We start from the raw sequence: 22588 nt of genomic DNA on the forward strand, positions 1-22588 counted from the left end.
ACCCTGATTTAAAGACTATATAAGGGAGAACTCTGGCAACTGGAAAACCTAATCCCCACATGTGTGATACTAGTTTCGGCTAGAGTCGATTCTCCTTTAACCTAGGTTTTTCCTAAAACCATTATAGATTAACGACTTAAAGATTGCATCGGGATTCTGAAGCCAGACCCAACTATTTTCTCTGTACTTGCGTGTTCTGGTCTTACTTGTTCTATCATATTGAGTACTATCTTCTTTGTGATTCCACAATAACTTGTTGTACTATCATATAGTTAAGTTATTGTGAGGTGATTGATATTTCTAGGTTGTTGATGTAATTTTTACAATGGTAATTAGTGAAATCGCACGCGCGATGCGCCTGCGGCCGAACCTAAATGTTTCTAGAACTACTATGAAATGCATGTGGACCCACTCAACAATTCACAACTTCGATTGTTGGGCTCTGCTTAGATGTTCTCATTTCTCAGTCACTATTATACTAACATTATAGAACTGAAACCTACAAAACAAATTTCCATGGAATAATCTCTTAATTCTACACACATAATAAAACGTTCTCACACATTACATTTGGGCAGTAACATGTTCGCAAAGATGCAAGGACGATACGACAGCCGTTCCGTTTCAAGACCTCTACAAAAATATTTGTGTAAGCAACTTATCACATGCGCATTTCAAGGAGTCACACTGTCACCAAGGCCAAATTCAAACAACTCTTCCAACGAACGTGAATCAGTCACCATAGCTCAATGGCCACCACCAGCAACTAAGTTTCACATCTCTCCTGCACACTTGCATAAATAAGAGCAAGTATGACAATTTAAAACCAATTAGAGCAGAAAGAATAGAAACACCTAATCTATTAAAATACGTTAGAATAGACTGGCCAGGGAGCACAAAATCCCATCACGAAGCCACATATGTAAAATAAAACACCTATGGTTAATAGCACAAATAACGGAATTTTATCTTCCTGTTAAGATGTAGGCGATGAAGGGCCATTAAACCCCAAGAGACAGTGCAGTGCTACTACAACCTTGCTGTAGAGAATTTGTTGATCAGTGTGTATATAATCTTTCCATTTCTTGCGTAAATCAAAGTACGACAATAAGTTGAAACTGAGAGTCTTAGGAAAATCAACAAATAACTGGACTTCACAAATTGGGAAAGTAAAATTCACGACTATAATGGGTGCGTAGAAAGCAAATGTAAGTATAAAAATTTGTTTTTTCCAAAATCTGAAATAATTGATAAGCAATGGAAACTAAAAGTCCCCACTGAGATTTCAATATCCAAAGTTTAAACCAAGTTAGTTCACATGGTACCCACAGTAACAAAAGAGTAGTTATATATCAATCTTTTAAAAAAAAAAGTGACATCCTAGGACAGTTAGTATCATTTCAGAAAGTTATTACGGCAAATATACTATCCTAAAGAGAAAAAAAAAGTATATTTAAGTATGTGATTTGGCAATCAATACACATACGAAAATAGTGGCCAAACAAGACTTGAACCTCCGACCGAGAAAAACGAACCCTATCCACACTAAAATAAAATTCTGATATACACTCGCTCAGTGGGCATTTCAATGATTTCATCCGCGTCTTTCTGCAAAAGAGAAATTCAAACTTGAAGTTTGATAGCAGTATCTACTTCCCACTAAAAAAACTCTACCAATTTCTAATTGACTTTAACTTTTCATATATATTTGGGTTGTAGCACTCAATATAAGGAACCTAGCATGACATGTAATATGGTACACCGAGAGCAATTTTTTGCTAAGTGTTGCGGTCACATACTCACGTTATCTAGCCACTGTAATATGGCTGCAGCTATATCTAAAGTTAGACAACAAAACCAATGATGCAAAATATCAGTCTGGTAGATATTACGTCGAGGGTATTTACCAGACATCCTAAGTTCAATTTCTATTATTACCAAAAATTAAACAGTCAAAGAAAGAAAATTGTACCTATGAAAGATATCAGTTCCTTCTAAAAGGTATCGCTTGCATCAAAAGTAAGCTGCAAGTTGCCAATAGAAATTCAAACCAAAGATTTTCAACAAACCTTTATGAGTGAAATCGGTTCTCTTGGAACTTCCCGCAATAGCAATTACAGGTTTATATAGTAATCTATAAGTAGATTGCATTAATCCTTCAGACAACAATTATAACGGTATCCAGTGTACACTGTTCATCTGATATGTAACCTAGAATGCCACTGGGAATGACCAAGTTTATAAATATCCCAATACATATACACAAATTGACTTTACATAATCATAGTTTGGTAACATGAATAACATTTTCTACTCAAAAGATGAGGTGGCTTCTTGATTCTTATTCGTTTAGGTCATCGACAATATTAACTTGTTACATTTTTTATCAAGCATTTCTTCGAACAGGACATCGGCAAAGAAAATGAAATAAAATATATAGGCAAACTCGATATTTACCACAAAGATGGGTTTCAGCTAGCTAAAATGCAACCATATACAGATGTAATCATGATTAAACTGAATAAGATGAAAAGAAGTTGTATAAGAGAAGGTTCAGTTCATTACCCTAGTTAGATTGGTGGAGTCCTAAGTGAAATGCGTTGGTAGGATTTGAAGAGGTTGGAGGAAAATTCGTTGGAGAAATTGAACTTTCGAAGCAGTCGTCTCAATTTTCTAACCATCAGTGCGGTCAATTAGTTTTTGATATCTTTCTTCTTCCTCACAAAATTTTCCAATCTCCAAAAAAAAAAAAGGAAAAAATCGAAAAATCGAAAACCCAATCACCAAATGTTGGAAAAAGTATTCAGAAAAGAAAAATCTCTAATTCAGGTAGCAATTTCTCTGTATCAAACAATCTCGATTTGGTGTTTGATTCATTCTGTTCGATTAAGATTCTGAGAACAAATTGAAACAAATTGAAGGACATCTTCCAGGAGAAGATCGACTAAGGGGAACTTCAACTAGGCACGGAAGGAGTGTACAAATACCATCCTCCTATTAGAAGTTGTTGCATGTTTTATGGGGACTCCGTCTACAAAACTGCGCAGTCAATCATGGAATATGTGTGTGAAATTTTCTCTTTCTCCAAGACACAACGTCAAGATATCTTTGCCGCTCTAAATTGTGTTGTATCGGGAAAGCAACTACCTTCGATCGATGAAGCTGCCCCCAGACCTAAATCTCTTCTGGAAGACATGATTGGCATAAGCGGCTGGGGACTCTTAACCACTGCTTATCTTAGAGATGTCGAGTTGGGAACAACATTGATTGACGCAGGGACTACGAAGGGAAGTCCAGAAGCGCCATATCGTATATCCAAAGGCTCAAACGCACGAGTAAGTCTTCTCGAACAACCTCTTTTGCAGTCTGTTAATCCTCATCTCATCAAGAACTGGGAACTTGATCCGATCGTCAACCCAAATGCGACTAGGCGATGTGAAGAGGAAGTCGGTCACTGTCAATATTTTATTAAATGTTTATAAGAAGTATCGATCGAGGATAAGAGGTCCAGATGTCAAGTAGAAGGAGACTTACACAGTTTCTGAAATTAAACAAGGTACCTATTGCAAACTCCTTGGTACTGACAGCTGAGAGGAGTAGCAATACACACTAGATAGCTCCCGTAAGTTCCTGAAATATTATATTGCCATTTCCCTAGTATTTCCCTTGTTTTCATACAATACTTATGATTCATCCAAAATGTTTGTACCAATTTGCATTCATAGTTAAGATTTCAGTGAAACACCATTTCTTTCACAAAACAAAAACCTCTATTCTTCAAGAGCAGCCGCCTACCGGTTCAAAACCAAATCAAACCACAAAGGAAACTCTCTTCTTTCCAAAACACCTAAAAGGAAAAGTCTTGGGAAGGAAATAAAGGCATTCAAGGGAAATCATTCAGCAACATTTCATATTTTTTTAGAGAAAACACTTTTTATATCCCGAAGAGTATCGTGCTTCAACTTCAACTCCTGAGACGGTTTCTCAATGCAAATTTTGGGATTTTTGAAATCCCTTCACATAACCAGAAAACATTAAATTCGAAATCTACACACATGTCTTGAGGATACTTCCGATATTAGATCACTCATTCAGAAGCAGCGTGCCTGATCATACTACACATTTGGTTACGGAAATGTGTCCATACTTCTTCAATATTCGGGCGTACAATTCAGCATACTTCGCTGACACGTTGAACCCCCAAATTAACACGTGATTTACATGAGGATCATCAAATTGAGGGTCGAGGGCGCAGTCACGTCCTCAAAACCGTCGGTCGCCTCCATTACCTCTCGGTTCTTCCTGCAATGTCATCCCGGATACATGTAAGCCCAACAAGGGTGTTCATCTTCTCAAAGCTTTAAAACTACGAAAGAAGTTGAGCAAGATTAGTTCAAAGCTATCCAGATAATTCGACCAGTCAAACAGAGAAAAACATGTAAATGCACGTACATCAAAAGAATTGGAGATCATTGTAGCTGCTCGAGCACCACCTGCAATCCTCTCTGACATAACCTATTTCTCCTGGGGACTGCCTCCAACTTGCCTAGAGGATACCACTCATACGCCCACCGAACAACTTAAAGTCAAGGCCTCTTGCAATCGAGCGCAACGGAGTTCAGAAAATTTTGAAATTTACTGGAGATGCTGGAGACAGAAATTACACATTCCAGAGAATGTCGATGGTACAGCTTCTACACCCTCTGGTCCAGGAAGCAGAATCGTCACGTGATTAATATGAGTCCTAAAAATTGTATATGACACTTTGAAGAATTCATCATCCATACTGGGCGTGTCTTGGAATCATTAATTCCCCTTGGATTAGTGGCGGAAATATCCCCAGATTACTTTGTTGCTGTTGATACTCGCTCCGCTGCTGACAAAGAAAGTCAATCACATCAAATTGAACTTGGATATTGCACTCACATTAAGAATATGAAGACGAGATGGACTTACCTTGTTTGGTGTACATGAAGATGGGTGGGTCTTGATGTTCGTGCAAAACAGGAAAGAGCATAAGATCCCTTTACGCCCGAAGAAATTTTAAAGCTGGAAAGGGTTTCTTCCTCTCGGTCATACGAACGGGATTTAGATAATCTAGTTGAGCTCCAAAGACTTGACCGGACATGCCGCTTTCTTTTTTCTACCATTGATGAGCAAGAGCGGTGATTTGTTGGTGGCCCCTGATTGTAGATGTTTCGCCAGTCCGACGGCAAAGGAAGTTCAAACCAAGCGATATACCTCTGGTAACATCTATCTACTTCATCTTATTGGTTTTGTTTTTCGTCTGTCACCATCTAGTGCTTACCCCGCAACAATGTCACTGTTACGTGCTAAGCATGGGACTTAATATTGATGGTGGTTTTTAGTTTAGGGCGAAAATTGTAAAAGTCTATCTACCTGACCCGACATCAGAAGTAATAGACCTTGATATGTCTATATTCCACACGGAATTTGAAGAATATATCAATATCTGATGAGTGCCTATGTCGCTCTTCATATTGTATTGAAACTCAAGCTCCTAGATGAATTGTTCACTAGTATAGAGCCTAATGAGTATTTAAGCTCCTAGTTTTATTATACACTAATGAAATGGAGCCATTTAAAAGTGTTGAGTGCCTAAAGCCTCTTCGCTCATATATGTATTGAGTAATTCAATATATTTATTTATATAAAATTTACTCAGAATGGTGCATGTAGCAAAAATCCCAAATATTCTATGAATTTTATCTTGCACCAGCATTATTCACTAATGCATAGCCTGCCTAGTGTTTTCCTATGCTATATTCCCCAACCGAACTCTCAATATTGGCATGGCATGACGATTAATGTTCACTCGCAACGGAGTAGCATGAATCTCCCGAAGTATGAGTATTGAGACCTGCATGAAAACACCCACATAGGCTACACCACCCTCTGACAAAGAGATCGGTGTATTCACACACTTTTAATTAAAGTTGGCGTGATTGAACACACATTTATTCTTAAAGAACGTCTAGACTGTTATCTCCAGTCTCAGAAACAATCACGACCACATAACTTGGCCGCATGATTAAACTAGCCTACCCAAAACCTGACAGGAATAGGCGATCACCGTGATAGTCACCGGCGGGCCCACTAATGCCCCAACCAGTCGAACACCACACATACTTCCCTAGCACCGTCAAACACTAACCTAAAGAGGGGTGGCCGCGTTGTTTTGGGAGAAGATCGAACGAGCATAGACTGTTCAATACATTCTTAAAACCATCACAACCGTCCAACTTCGCAAGCCTGGTTGGATGGATTCGATCATCCCATGAATGATCAGGGAAGCGCTAACGCACACGCTGTCGGGCCCACTTTTCCTTCACCCAATCGGTTTCTCACGACAAGGTCATGGAACAATGAAACGTTTTCTCTAATCATGGCAGGCGTGATGCTTCTAAGGGTCGCGAAAGTCCACTAGTGTCTTAAATCGATCACAACCATCCAACTTAGCCAGCCTGTTTGGATGACTTAGATCGTATTTAGGACCATCGGCAAGGTACACGTGCGTTCACCGTCAGCCCAACATGGGCCCCACATGATCAATCTCCCAAAAGGAGGATCACGGCGTGCCAAACCGCTTGGCCAAATTAACGTGTGCGTGCATGATTCAAAAACCTAATTAAGGTTTGCGACAATGCACATTTGTCGTAGTTCGACCATGACCATCCATCTTCACCAGCCTAAACGAAGGGTGTAGATATAGATCAAGAGGTCCCATGTGTGTCAACGTGATCATCGTGGTCCCACCGTTGCGTGTGATCGGCCGAACTATGCCGATTAGAGCCCGACGCCTCGAAACGCACGCCCAAAGGTGGCATGCCACACGCCTTTTAAACCTTTGCGGCAATGTACTTCTGTCGTAAATCGATCACGGCCACTCATCTTTTCCGGTCAAATTGAGTGGCCTAGATCGAATCTTTGTGGGACAGAGAGGTGTAGACATCCACGCATGCATGGTCGGTCCCTCCAAAATTAGCGCCCATGCTTGGATTCGATCAAGCCAAAGAGGGGATGTTGCGCACCTCTAAAAAACCCTAAAACCCATCAATAGCAGCAAATATGTGCCGTAAATCATCTCGTCCGTCCAACTTTTCCAGCTTGGTCGGACGGCTTGGATTAAAAGTTACGCGATCAATGAAGCGTCTCAATGATTATCGTCCTCCACTCTGCAACAGGGAGTGATCGACCAGATGATGGACCGCCCATGCGGCCTCCAAACGATCACTCAAAGATGGTTGGACGTGCTGCCACTTTAAGACGCTTAATCCGCGACTTGTTCAATTAAGCTTTAAAACAACGATGTTTCATACAGATCGATTGTTTTGAGCTACTTGATAAAAGTGATGTATTACATGCATCGAGCACACACGATATTTCATGAATATCAATTCCATAAATAACTTAGTTATTTAACCTGATAGCACCGTATGCTATTTGTTGCGGCGGGTCCCATGACTAGACCCACTCATTCGAGACATCAAACATATCACAAACTGGGGGATACTTACTGGGGTATTAATCTGGCGATTTACAACGTGCGGCGTGCAACGCTCCCATTACGAGAACGTGTCAGGAGGCATGGACGGTTAACGATGATGAGGGAAGTGGGCAAAGGCGTGATCGTGTGACAATCACCTACACAACCCCACTACTCCATCACTCAACTTCCTCCACTTCCTACGAGATAAGGATTGCGCTCAAATGACTTGTATAAACACAAGTGTTATCAACACACAAGTAGCCAGAAACCACTTTCTGATACACAAGTCATAATAGACAAACCTTCATAATTCAACACTCTGATCTCAAACACCTTCTCCGCTTCCCTCCCTGAGATCAACCCTTCTCCTTCACCTTGTGACCGAATTGAATATGGAACAACCATTTCTTGGTTTAGGCCAGAGTCTTATAGATTGATTTCTCGAACCTAAAAGCATTCTCGTGCAGTGCATTTGTTTAGGGTTTGAATTCATTTCTCATCAACACACCCCAAATTACCAAAAACAACAAAATCAATTTTTACTCTCAAACAATTGGCGACCACAGTGGGAGATTGATCTCTCGGTTGCAAAAAATCATTTTCCATATCCTGTTTTCAATTTTCTAAAATTATCAGTATGGTTGATCTTAGGAATGGTTCAGAAACCCTCAATCCCAATTTTACTTCTCCCAACACTGACAATACTTCACATATTATTCATGAATCCGTTCTTTCATTCAAAACCCTTGTCGAGGCTATGCAATCTCGATATTTAACAACTATTCATGATTTGATGAAAATCCTGAATGATATTGTCATGAATCAAGCTACTATTTTCAAGACGCATGATGGAGTATTTTCGCTCTTGAAAATCCTCACGGATCAACTATCGAAGGAACCAACACGCATTCATTCTGAAGGAAACGCTACCAACAATCCATTTTGGATCAATATTGATGGTAGTAGTCCTTCTTCCAAGATTCATATTCCTATTCCTGGTGAGGAAGATGAAGCCTATGATCGTGTTGAATGGAAAATTAGCCACCAACCTAACTTGTCTGCTCATGAAGATCGAGAGGTGCTTCCTCAAACTCAAAAAGAAGACTCATGGGATTTAGCACGATCTCATCAGAGTCCTCGCAATTAAAAGGTGATTTCATTATGTGCATCCTTCCTGGAAAGTATCAATTCCCATATTGCATCAGAAGCTGCTAAGAGTTCCGCTGCTGCTTTACCCAGTCGATCCGAACCTTCCCAGAATGAAGAAACTCGTAAAGATGTTCAGAAAAGCAGGTGTCCTTCCAGTAAAAGACTCAACCTTCAATTAATCACTCGTGAGGATGGAAAGAAAAAGCATCCGGGGAACAACTATCAACAATATAAGCTTCCGACTCCCATTTCACATATGACAAATGAGACTCCACCATTCTCAGATTTTCCCTTTCCAATGGAAGAGGTGATTGAACTCTTGGAGGTTTGGATACAAGATGACATCATCAAGCTACCTCGTGTCAAATGTCCTCCAACTAAACAAGAAATGGAAGATCCCAAGTACTGCCGCTTCCATAGGTTTGTCAACCATCCTACCAGTGACTGCAACAAATTGAAGCACATCTTCCAGGAGAAGATCGACTCAGGGGAACTTCAACTAGGCACTGAAGGAGTGTACAAATACCATCGTCCTATTAGAAGCTGTTGCATGCTTTCTGGGGACTCTATCTACAAAACTGCGTAGTCAACCATGGAACATGTGTGTGAAATTATCTCTTTCTCCAAGGCACAACGTCAAGATATCTTTGTCGCTCTAAATTGTGTTGTATCGGGAAAGCAACTACCTTCGATCGATGAAGCTGCCCCCAGACCTAAATCTCTCCTGGAAAAAATGATTGGCATAAGCAGCGGGGCTCTTAACCACTGCTTATCTTAGAGATGTCGAGTTTGGAAAAGCATTGATTAACGCAGGGACTACGAAGGCAAGTCCAGAAGCGCCATATCGTATATCCAGAGGCTCAAACGCACGAGTAAGTCTTCTCGAACAACCTCTTTTGCAGTCTGTTAATCCTCATCTCATCAAGAACTGGGAACTTGATCCGATCGTCAACCCAAATGCGACTAGGCGATGTGAAGAGGAAGTCGGTCACTGTCAATATTTTATTAAATGTTTATAAGAAGTATCGATCGAGGATAAGAGGTCCAGATGTCAAGTAGAAGGAGACTTTCATAGTTTCTGAAATTAAACAAGGTACCTATTGCAAACTCCTTGGTACTGACAGCTGAGAGGAGTAGCAATACACACTAGATAGCTCTCGTAAGTTCCTGAAATATTATATTGCCATTTCCCTAGTATTTCCCTTGTTTTCATACAATACTTATGATTCATCCAAAATGTTTGTACCAATTTGCATTCATAGTTAAGATTTCAGTGAAACACCATTTCTTTCACAAAACAAAAACCTCTATTCTTCAAGAGCATCCGCCTACCGGTTCAAAACCAAATCAAACCACAAAGGAATCTCTCTTCTTTCCAAAACACCTAAAAGGAAAAGTCTTGGGAAGGAAATAAAGGCATTCAAGGGAAATCATTCAGCAACATTTCATATTTTTTAGAGAAAACACTTTTTATATCCCGAAGAGTATCGTGCTTCAACTTCAACTCCTGAGACGGTTTCTCAATGCAAATTTGGGATTTTTGAAATCCCTTCACATAACCAGAAAAAATTAAATTCGAAATCTACACACATGTCTTGAGGATACTTCTGATATTAGATCACTCATTCAGAAGCAGCGTGCCTGATCATACTACACATTTGGTTAAGGAAATGTGTCAATTTTTCTTCAATATTCGGGCGTACAATTCAGCATACTTCGCTGACACGTTGAACCCCCAAATTAACACGTGATTTACATGAGGATCATCAAATTGAGGGTCGAGGGCGCAGTCACGTCCTCAAAACCGTCGGTCGCCTCCATTACCTCTCGGTTCTTCCTGCAATGTCATCCCGGATACATGTAAGCCCAACAAGGGTGTTCATCTTCTCAAAGCTTTAAAACTACGAAAGAAGTTGAGCAAGATTAGTTCAAAGCTATCCAGATAATTCGGCCAGTCAAACAGAGCAAAACATGTACATGCACGTACATCAAAAGAATTGGAGATCACTGTAGCTGCTCGAGCACCACCTGCAATCCTCTCTGACATAACCTATTTCTCCTGGGGACTGCCTCCAACTTTCCTAGAGGATACTACTCATACGCCCACCGAACAACTTAAAGTCAAGGCCTCTTGCAATCGAGTGCAACGGAGTTCGGAAAATTTTGAAATTTACTGGAGATGCTGGAGACAGAAATTACACATTCCAGAGAATGTCGATGGTACAGCTTCTACACCCTCTGGTCCAGGAAGCAGAATCGTCACGTGATTAATATGAGTCCTAACAATTGTATATGACACTTTGAAGAATTCATCATCCATATTGAGCGTGTCTTTGGAATCATTAATTCCCCTTGGATTAGTGGCGGAAATATCCCCAGATTACTTTGTTGCTGTTGATACTCGCTCCGCTGCTGACAAAGAAAGTCAATCACATCAAATTGAACTTGGATATTGCACTCACATTAAGAATATGAAGACGAGATGGACTTACCTTGTTTGGTGTACATGAAGATGGGTGGGTCTTGATGTTCGTGCAAAACAGGAAAGAGCATAAGCTCCCTTTACACCCGACGAAATTTTAAAGCTGGAAAGGGTTTCTTCCTCTCGGTCATACGAATGGGATTTAGATAATCTAGTTGAGCTCCAAAGACTTGACCGGACATGCCGCTTTCTTTTTTCTACCATTGATGAGCAAGAGCGGTGATTTGTTGGTGGCCCCTGCTTGCAAGATGTTTCGCCAGTCCGACGGCAAAGGAAGTTCAAACCAAGCGATATACCTCTGGTAACATCTATCTACTTCATGTTATTGGTTTTGTTTTTCGTCTGTCACCATCTAGTGGTTACCCCGCAACAATGTCATTGTTACGTGCTAAGCAGGGGACTTAATATTGATGGTGGTTTTTCGTTTAGGGCGAAAATTTTAAAAGTCTATCTACCTGACCCGACATCAGAAGTAATAGACCTTGATATGTTTATATTCCACAAGGAATTTGAAGAATATATCAATATCTGATGAGTGCCTATGCCGCTCTTCATATTGTATTGAAACTCAAGATCCTAGATGAATTGTTCACTAGTATAGAGCCTAATGAGTATTTAAGATCCTAGTTGCATTATTCACTAATGAAATGGATCCATTTAAAAGTGTTGAGCGCCTAAAGCCTCTTTGGTCATATATGTATTGAGTAATTCAATATATTTATGTATATAAAATTCACTCAGAATAGTGCATGTAGCAACAATCCCAAATATTCTATAAATTTTATCTTGCACCAGCATTATTCACTAATGCATAGCCTGCCTAGTGTTTTCCTATGCTATATTCCCCATACGAACTCTCAATATTGGCATGACATGACGATTGATGTTCACTCGTAACGGAGTAGCATGAATCTCCCGAAGTGTCAGTATTGAGACCTGCATGAAAACACCCACATAGGCCACACCACCCTCTGACAAAGAGATCGGTGTGTTCACACACTTTTAATTAAAGTTGGCGTGATTGAACACACATTTATTCTTAAAGAACGTCTAGACTGTTAACGCCAGTCTCAGAAACAATCACGGCCACACAACTTGGCCGCACGATTTAACTAGCCTACCCAAAACCTGACAGGAATAGGCGATCATCGTGATGGTCACCGGCGGGCCCACTAATGCCCCAACCGGTCGAGCACCACACATACTTCCCCATCGCCGTCAAACGCCAACCTAAAGAGGGGTGGCCGCGCTGTTTTGGGAGAAGCTCGAACGAGCATAGACTGTTCAATGCAGTCTTAAAACCATCACAACCTTCCAACTTCGCCAGTTTGGTTGGACGGATTAGATCATCCCATGAATGATCAGGGAAGCGCTAACGCACACACTGGCGGGCCCACTTTTCCTTCACCCAATCGATTTCTCACGACAAGGCCATGGAGCAATGAAACTTTTGCTCAAATCATGGCAGGTGTGATGCGTCTAAGGGTCGTGGAAGTCCACTAGTGTCTTAAATCGATCACAACCATCCAACTTAGCCAGCCTGTTTGGATGGCTTAGATCGTATTTAGGACCATCAGGAAGGTGCAAGTGCGTTCACCGTCAGCCCAACATGGGCCCCACGTGATCGATCTCCCAAGAGGAGGATCATGGCATGCCAAACCTCTTGTCCAAATTCACGTGTGCGTGAATGATTCAAAAACCTAATTAGGGTTTGCGGCAATGCACATCTGTCGTAGTTCGATCATGACCATCAATCTTCACCATCCTAAACGGAGGGTGTAAATATAGACTCAAGAGGTCCCATGGGTGTCAACGTGATCACCGTGGGACCACCTTTGCGTGTGATCGGCCGACCTATGCAGAATAGAGCTCAGCGCCTCAAAACGCACACCCAAAGGTGGCATGCCACACGGCTTTCAAACCTTTGCGGAAATTGTTGCAAATCGATCACGACCACTCATCTTTGCCGGTCAAATTGAGTGGCCTAGATCGAATCTTTGTGAGACAGATAGGTGTAGACATGCACGTTGGCGGGCCGCCTCCATGCATGCCTGGTCGGTCCCTCCAAAATTAGCGCCCATGCTTGGATTCGATCAAGCCAAAGAGGGGATGTTGCGCACCTCTAAAAACCCTAAAACCCATCAATGGCAGCAAATATGTGCCATAAATCATCTCGTCCGTCCAACTTTGCCAGCTTGGTCGGATGGCTTGGATTAAAAGTTAGGCGATCAATGAAGCGTCTCAATGATTACCGTCCGCCACTCTGCCACAGGGAGTGACCGACCAGATGGTGGCCCGCCCATGCGGCCTCCAAATGATCACTCAAAGATGGTTGGACGTGCTGCCACTTTAAGACGCTTAATCCGCGACTTGTCCAATCAAGGTTTAAAACAACGATGCTTCATACATATCGATTGTTTTGAGTTGCTTGCTTAAAAGCGACGCATTACATGCATCGAGCATACACGATATTTCATGAATATCAATTCCATAAATAACTTAGTTATTTAACCTGATAGCACCGTATGTTATTTCTTGCGGCGGGTCCCACGACTCGATCCACTTATTCGAGACATCAAACATGTCACAAACTGTGAGATACTTATTGGGGTATTGTCTGGCGGTTTACAGCGTGTGTGGTGTGATGATTAAATTGCACACACTACACTTGCAAGTATACAAGGTCAAGATTTGTAATAAAAGGGTGAGTAGGGGTTTGTCCACAGGGAGAGGAGCATATGAGAAGTTTTCCTAGGCTAATAAGAGTGGCAATGCACTATGGCAGTGAGCTAAACATGTAACTGATATGAACCAAGGCTTGGAAAGTAAAGCAGCAAAGAAACAGCTAAAAGAAGCAGCAAATAACCAAGGCTTGGAAGCCAAGGGCAGGGTGAAGATTATGCACTGACTTCAGTGCACAAAAGCTACAAGGTGCAGGAAAATAAAAAGCAAGAAAATATAACTGAAATGCAAACACACAGGTCTTGAAAAATAGAAGTGACTGAAAGAGAAGTGGTGGGTAAGCCAAGGCATATGATCCACCTTGTATCTTAATCAAGTGACATGGTCTAGGTTATGTTCATTCCTAAGCATACAACTAGAAATGAAAGAACACCAACTTGCTCACTAGTCTACCCCTAGCATTGGCTGTCTTTTGACAGTACAGCCAATCACAGGCTCTATGAGCATTGGCCTCTCTCATTTACACAATCAAAACATAGCAACAGGAAGTAACTATCCTAGCTCATTCACACTTGACAGTGCACAAGGCTTCACTGAGCCTTGGCCTGAGGCTGATTAGCTCATGCTAACCATGAAGTGGCAACATACATACACTAACATAGATAATTCATACATAACTAGCAACATATCAGATAACTCAACACATAAGCAACTTGCAACTGTTAACTGAGAAAAACACTGAAATTTGAAGTTCATAAAATTTTAGCAAATTCTCTACTGGCTAGTCCAGAGAGGTAAATAGTGTCCTCTACACACTTCACCCAACACCCATTTATACCCAATACACATAATTTTGGTTTTCCCCCAATTTTTCCCCAAAGTCAGTAGAACTAGGGTTTGGTGAAATTGATTTACCTACTGTTGATGAGATACTCGCTCCATCTCGTCGACCCAATCTTCTCCTGCTTCTTCTCGTTCCTCTCGAGCTCCAATTGATGCTTTAATCATCACTTATATCCCCAATTTCTCACCTAGGGTTTCAGTGAGCAGAGAGATGAGAAATTGAGGTTATTAGTGATGCTAAAGAGATGGTACATGATGGTGATGATGGGCTTAGGTAGAATAGAGTTGGGGAGAAAATAGTGGAGTGATTTGGGGTGAGTTGGTGGTGATGGAGACGGACATGGTGGTGGTACAGAGTATGGTGGTTCTGCAGAGGGGGTTGATGGAGGAGATGGGTTCGATGGAATGGGGAAGGGTGCGTTTGTTTGGGGTGTAGGTGCTCGGTCGCTAGGGTGTGAGGCGAGTGTATCGAGTTTGATGATCTGCAACGCTGAGCCGTGGGATAGGGAGATGAAAGATCAATCGGACGGTGAGATGAAGTGAAGTTTGTAGCGACCGCTGGATTATATAATACAACAAAATCAACGACGCCAGATGGAGTTAGGTGTTGTAGTGTAAGGCGGAGATATCAAACGTTGATGAACAGCAAGGGAGCGACCGTTGGATTCAACTACCATCTAATCTGAAGGCTTGGAATTTCAGCGCTGTGGTGCTCGGCAGAGACTTCAGATTTTGATGCTCTATGAAGGAGCGACCGTCGGATGCTTCTGAGAACTGATCTGATGGCTGAGAACGGAGGCGCTTTTGTGTGTAGAAAATGAGGTTGTGCGCACCATTCTTCGCGGCTTCCTTGCGTAATTTCTCCCGGCTTTTCACTACTTTTCTGCTCTTTTCGCTCCGCGACTCATCCGAACTTTATTTATTACCTAAAAATGCAAAATTAATTAATAAAAATATTTATTCTTGAAAACAATGAAAATACAGAATATGGGATAAAATGTAGAATTACTGCACAAAAGATGAGTTAAAAGCCAACAAAAAAGGGATAAAAATATACAATATTTGGCACTCATCAAATACCCCCAAACCTGAATTTTACTTGTCCTCAAGTAAAACAAAACTAAGGAAATCCTAACTATACCACTGTCGCTGGTCTCTCGAATGCATTTAGCGTATGCACTAAGCCTTTTAAACCACTAAGTGTCCCTAGTGGACGAGTTAAGTCTCGTGAAGGTTTGCTTAGAACGTACCTACAAAGTTCTAGGTCAAAATATAAGCTCAGATTCCATCAAATGTGACATGTGCAAAACAGTTTAAGCTCACAGCAAAATGGAGATGTCAATCTAGCTATCAAAGGCACAATCCTAGCACTGATAACAAAAAAAAGACATGTGATAAGAGTGTAAAGTGTATCTACACATGTGTAAAGAAAGATCTGAAGTTATGACTACTAATCACCAAGAGATAGTTTCTCAGGCTAAGAACCGAGGTCGAAATCTAGCTAGCTGTCCGGACTTTACGAGAATTGTGAATGAGTTGGAGGTATTTCACAATTACTCGCGTTGTACATCAATGGCATACACCCTCCTTGCTTATTACAATAAAACACAAAAGATGACTCTTTACATGACTCTTATTTACATTGACTACTCTCTTTTATTTTTGGAACAAGAGATGATGAATTGATAAATACTTGATTTTTTTGTATTTTTCTGATATTTTTTTCTCTTCTTTTTTTTTTTTTTTTTTTTTTTTTGAATTATACATCGTTTTTTTTTTTTTTTTTTTTTTTTTAGGAAACACTTTTGATACATATACAAAAAGAAACAAAAGATTACATGACACTTTGCAAGAGGTAGCCCTTTTTGATGCACCCAGTTAAATTCGATGGTTGTCTTTCTTAATGTAACCTCCACCTTCTATCCCAACCAACCAAAGAACAAGCTAGTCAAGTTTCGTTCAGTATTCTAAAGTGATTGGCAATCGTAACTTCCTATCAAACACCTTGAAGATCGAGGCCATACATGTATTGGTAGATCGTGCGCGTGCAAATTTCTTATCACTATGTGAATTGTGCTAGAATCAGGGTGCCTAAATATCTAGACTAAGACTCCTAATAAAAATACATATTTGCACAAGAGTCAACATTTCAAGGTAAATGAGCTCCATTTTTATGATTTTTCATTTTTTAATTTTTTTGAATTTTGATTTTTAATTAATTTTTTTTTTTTTTTTTTCAAAAAGATGGAGTTTTGTTTTCAATTATGGCAAATTATCATGGTATCTACTCTATACCCCTAAACTAAACATTGTCCTCAATGTTTCAAAATATGGAAAGAATTAAAATGCAACATATGGGAAGGGACATGCTGAGTAGAGTAAAAGGAGAGAGAATACCCGATTGCACGGCGAAAGCAGAATTAAAACTCCGTTATTTCAAGGCAAAAATCCATCATATTAGCAGTCACAATGGATGAGCACAAAATATACACAAAAGGAAATTTAACTAACACATTATCTACAAGAAAATTTTGGTTTTTAATGGGATTGGACTTTTTTGGAAAAAATTGGTTTTGTTGGGAAAACGAAAAATTTTGGTTTTTAGGGAAAAATTTTGAAAACTTTTTGGTTATTTAGGGAAAGAGTGGACCAGTTTAGTCCACATAGACTGGGTTCTCCAGGTCGGTTGTCTCGACCAACGTGACAACCAGGAATTTAGAGCGGTCTTGTCTCGACCAACGTGAGGGCATCCTACCTGTAGCGAGGTAGTTAACAATATCAGCAAACCAAGGAAGGTCTGAGATAGACATCAGCTGTTCATCTGGGAATGATTCTCTAATCAGCTCAGATTCATCAATAGACTCTAAAGTTAATCTAGACAAATGATCAGCAACCACATTCTCACAACCTTTCTTATCACGGATTTCGAGATCGAATTCCTGTAATAAGAGTATCCATCGAATAAGGCGAGCTTTAGCATCCTTCTTGGAAAGAAGATACTTCAAAGCCGCATGGTCTGTGTATATGATGATCTTAGACCCTATCAGATAAGATCTAAACTTGTCTAATGCGAAAACGACGGCAAGCAATTCCTTCTCGGTAGTTGAATAATTGAGTTGGGCATCATTAAGGGTTTTGCTAGCATAGTATATCACATATGGTAGTCTATCAACTCGCTGTCCTAAAACAGCACCAACAGCATAATCAGAGGCATCACACATAAGTTCGAACGGAAGCTTCCAATCGGGTGGTCGGACTATAGGAGCGGTGGTGAGAAGGGTTTTTAATTCCTCCCATGCCTTCACACAAGCAGCATCGAAATTGAAGGCAACATCTTTGGAGAGAAGACTGCACAGAGGTCTGGAGATTTTGCTGAAATCTTTGATGAATCGCCGGTAAAAACCAGCATGACCTAGAAATGATCTGATCTCCTTCACAGAGCAAGGTTGTGGTAGATGTTGAATGAGGTCAACTTTAGCTTTATCCACTTCAATTCCTTTTTCTGAGATGATGTGTCCTAGAACTATTCCTGAATTCACCATAAAATGGCATTTTTCCCAATTTAGAACAAGGTTCTTTTCTTTACATCTGGATATCACGAGGGCAAGATGCTTCAAACATTCGTCAAACGAGGAACCAAAAACAGAGAAATCATCCATAAAGATCTCGATAAAACTATCTATCATGTCAGAAAAAATGCTCATCATGCAACGCTGAAAAGTAGCAGGTGCATTACACAACCCAAAGGGCATCCGTCTATAAGCAAACGTCCCAAATGGACACGTGAATGTAGTTTTTTCCTGATCTTCCGGAGCAATGTGAATTTGGTTATAACCGGAAAAGCCATCTAGAAAACAGTAGTGACTGTGTCCAGACACACGTTCTAGCATTTGGTCAATGAAAGGGAGCGGGAAGTGATCCTTCCTTGTTACTGTGTTCAACTTCCTGTAGTCGATGCATACTCGCCATCCTGTGGTTGTACGAGTAGGGACTAATTCATTCTTGTCGTTCTGAACTACAGTAATGCCTGACTTCTTAGGCACAACTTGAATGGGACTAACCCATTTGCTATCGGGAATTGGGTATATGATACCCGCATCAAGTAGTTTCAGGATCTCTCCTTTGACTACATCTCTCATGTTAGGATTAAGTCTCCTTTGCATTTCCCTAGATGGTTTGGCATTCTCTTCAAGGTTAATGTGGTGCATGCAAATGGTGGGACTAATTCCTTTGAGATCTGAGATAGTCCATCCTAAGGCCTCTTTGTGTTCCTTAAGTACTTCTAAAAGCTTACTTTCCTGTTCCGTGTCTAAACATGATGAAATAATGACGGGTAAAGTATCAGAAGAACCTAGGAATGCGTACTTCAACGTACTAGGCAATGGTTTCAATTCAAGCTTGGGTGGCTCAACAATGGATGGAATAAGCTTGGAATCAGAGAATAGGGGTTGTTCCACTTCATATTTCCTTTCAGTGATGTCCATTTGAGGTACAGATTCGAGCAGAGATAGGACGTCACTACAGTATGCATCATCATAGAAATCAGGGTTAAAGTTCTCCATACATGCTTGAAAGGGGTCAACGGATAGAATGTTAGTCAACGAATCTTGCATTAATCCTTCAATCATATTAACTTCATGTACATCATCATCATCAAGATTCACAGGTTGTTGACTAATATCGAACACATTCAATTCTACCGTCATGTTACCAAAAGACAGTTTTAACACTCCATTCCGACAGTTGATGACCGCGTTGGACGTAGCCAAGAAAGGACGTCCTAAGATGACAGGAATGTGACAGTCTGGGTTTTGTACAGGTTGAGTGTCTAAGACAATGAAGTCTACGGGAAAATAGAATTTGTCAACCTTGATCAAAACATCTTCCACCACTCCACGAGGAATCTTGACAGATCGGTCTGCCAGTTGTAGAGTGATAGATGTTGGTTTCAACTCCCCAAGACCTAACTGCTCATAAACAGAATATGGCAGTAGGTTAACACTTGCACCTAGGTCTAATAACGCTTTATTGACCGTGTGTTCTCCTATAGTGCAAGAAATTGTTGGACATCCTGGATCCCTAAACTTGGGTGGAGTTTTGTTCAGAATGATGGAACTTACATGCTCAGCTAAGAAAGCACGTTTTTGCACATTGAGCTTGCGCTTTTGAGTACACAAGTCTTTGAGGAATTTGGCACAAGCAGGGATTTGCTTGATTGCTTCAAGAAAAGGAATGTTGATGTTGACTCTCTTGAACAGATCTAACATCTCATTGTAATGGGTACTTTTCTGTTGATAGATCAATCTTTGAGGAAATGGAGCAACAGGAGAATGAGTTGGCAAAGGGACATTCACAGCAGTAGAATTGTCAGATTTTCCAACTTGCTTAGATTCTTTGGTTTTCTGGGGTTGTGGAGACAGTGTGGAATTTGTATCAGATTCATTAGGTTCGCCCACGTTGTTCTCGATGACTTTACCACTTCGGAGGGTGGTAATGGCATGGATTTGATCAGGTGAGGTTTCAGTGCAGGATGTTGTGCCTGTTTGAAATATCCTCTTTGGATTTTGTTGGGGTTGGCTCGGAAGTTTACCCTTTTCTCTCTCACATATTTGATCCATCTTTTGATCTAGATTTTTCTGACTTTGCATCAAACTCTGAAACATTTCCTCTAAGGTGGATAATCTCTTGTCTGTATTGTGCTGAGGATATGATTGTTGAGAGTTCGATTGTTGTTGAGGGTTTCTCGGGTGTTGATAACCTTGACTGTTCTGATATCCCTGATTGTTCTGATAGCTCTGATTGGGTTGAGATGGTCCTCCTTGAGTGGGTCCTTTTGACCATGAAAAGTTAGGGTGGTTTCTCCATCCTGGATTGTAGGTCTGTGAATAAGGGTTATGCTCTGGTTTCTGAAACATGGCATGTGCCTGTTCAAGCCTAGACTCCTGGACTGCAAGCAAATCGGGACAATTTTGGAATTGATGGTTGGGGTCGTTACAAGCAGCACAAACAGATGAAGCGACATGTTCTCGGAGAGTAGTGGTGGAAGGTTTTGAATTGCACAAGTCTCCATTTTTCAAAACCATGATGGGGACATTGGAGCAATAATTCATTGAATCTCTCCAGGTATCTAGCTAAGGTCTCACCTTCTAATTGTACAAAGCTATTCAGACTTTGACGAATTGTCGCAGTCTTGTGGTTCGGGAAAAACTTTTTGAAAAACTCCTTTGTGAGGTCATCCCATGTCATGATGGATTGAGGTTGTAAAGCATAGAGCCAGGCCTTTGCCTTATCTTTCAGGGAGAAAGGAAAAAGCCTTAACTTCAGGGTTTCGTCGGTCATTTGAGTGAAACGTAGAGTTCCACAAATTTCCTCGAATTCTCTCACGTGGTGGTACGGGTTTTCATTCTCAACACCTCTAAAAATAGGAAGCATCTGTATTGTGCTTGATTTCAGCTCATAATGGCCATTAGCCTCGGGCAGCAAAATACAAGAAGGTTGACTGGCTCTAGTTGGGTACATATAATCCTTGAGGGTACGGGGTTCTCCCATTGTTTCTGGTTGATCTGGACTGTCTCCCTCAGAACTTAGAATTTCGATAGGTTCGTCTGGGTTAATTCTAACAAGTCTATTTGTCTGGTCTCTGTAGGTCACAATCATGTCCTAGTAGGTACCTTAACTAACATGTTGGTCAGACAGAGCAATCGGAAACAACTTGGCCCACAAGGGTTATGAAGATTTGGTTTTGAATGGGTTTTGGTTTTAAGAAGGGGTTTTGTTTTTGGTTTAAAAATTTTGGGTTTTTGGGAAAAAAATTTTGAACTAAACCTAGCATAAATTATCACAACTCATAAAAAAAAAAAAAAAACAATAATAATAATTAAAACAAGCCCATAAAAGAAAAAAAGAAAAATAAAAGAAAAATAAAGAAAAACAAAAAAAGAAAATAAAAAAAATTATTACAATCCCAAATTAAAAAAAGAAAAAGAAAATAAAAATTATTACAATCCCAAAATAAATAATTAAATAAATTATTACAAGCCCAAATTTGAATTTAAATGAGGCCCAAGTGGGTTAACTCATGGGTTAGGCTTACTTGTTTTTGGAGGGAAGCCCAAAAATAGGCTTTTAGTCCCCTTTTAGTTGCAAGGCCCAGTTGGGCTTTAGGATCGTCCTAGCAGCTCACGTCCAAGCCCAGCAGCAACAGGTGGAGCAGAGCCCAGCAGCAGCAGCAACGGAGCCCAGCTGAAGTTGCAAGCCCAAAAGCAGAAGTTGCAAGCCCAGCAGAAGTTGAGGTTACTGAGCCCAGCTCAGTTGGTTCAAGCCCAGTTCAGAGATTGTTGCACAAACCCAGCAGAAGAGGTTGGCAGCAGGCCTGGCAGCATCAGTTGGCAGCAAGTTGGCAGCAAGTTGGCAGCAAGTTGGATCAGAAGCAACAGCAGCAGCAGCAGCTAGGCAGCTTCAGTTGGCAGCAAGCTTGGCAACAGCAACAGCTTGGCAGCAGCAGCTTCTCAGCAGCTTCAGCAACACTTGCAGCAGCAGAGCAACACTTGCAGTTGCAGCAGCAGCTAGGCAGCATCAGTTGGCAGCAAGCAACAGCAACAGCAGCAACTTGGCAGGGCCAACAACAGCAGCAGACTCTGAAAACTTCAAAAATATGACAGCCAGCTCCCCGGCAGCGGCGCCAAAAACTTGGTGTGATGATTAAATTGCACACACTACACTTGCAAGTATACAAGGTCAAGATTTGTAATAAAAGGGTGAGTAGGGGTTTGTCCACAGGGAGAGGAGCATATGAGAAGTTTTCCTAGGCTAATAAGAGTGGCAATGCACTATGGCAGTGAGCTAAACATGTAACTGATATGAACCAAGGCTTGGAAAGTAAAGCAGCAAAGAAACAGCTAAAAGAAGCAGCAAATAACCAA

The 22588-nt window shown here is 40.8% G+C and overlaps 1 long non-coding RNA gene across 1 annotated transcript; it reads right to left on the bottom strand.

The window, feature by feature from the left end:
• Window positions 1–500: 500 nt before the first annotated feature.
• LOC113274432 lies at window positions 501–2994 on the bottom strand. Its single transcript, XR_003323015.1, has 2 exons — window positions 2566–2994; window positions 501–791 (listed from the first exon to the last, which is right to left on the bottom strand). It is a non-coding gene; the product is annotated as an uncharacterized LOC113274432 (long non-coding RNA).
• Window positions 2995–22588: the final 19594 nt, after the last annotated feature.

The sequence above is a fragment of the Papaver somniferum genome, chromosome 4 (genome assembly GCF_003573695.1).
Source record: "Papaver somniferum cultivar HN1 chromosome 4, ASM357369v1, whole genome shotgun sequence".
NCBI lineage: Eukaryota > Viridiplantae > Streptophyta > Magnoliopsida > Ranunculales > Papaveraceae > Papaver > Papaver somniferum.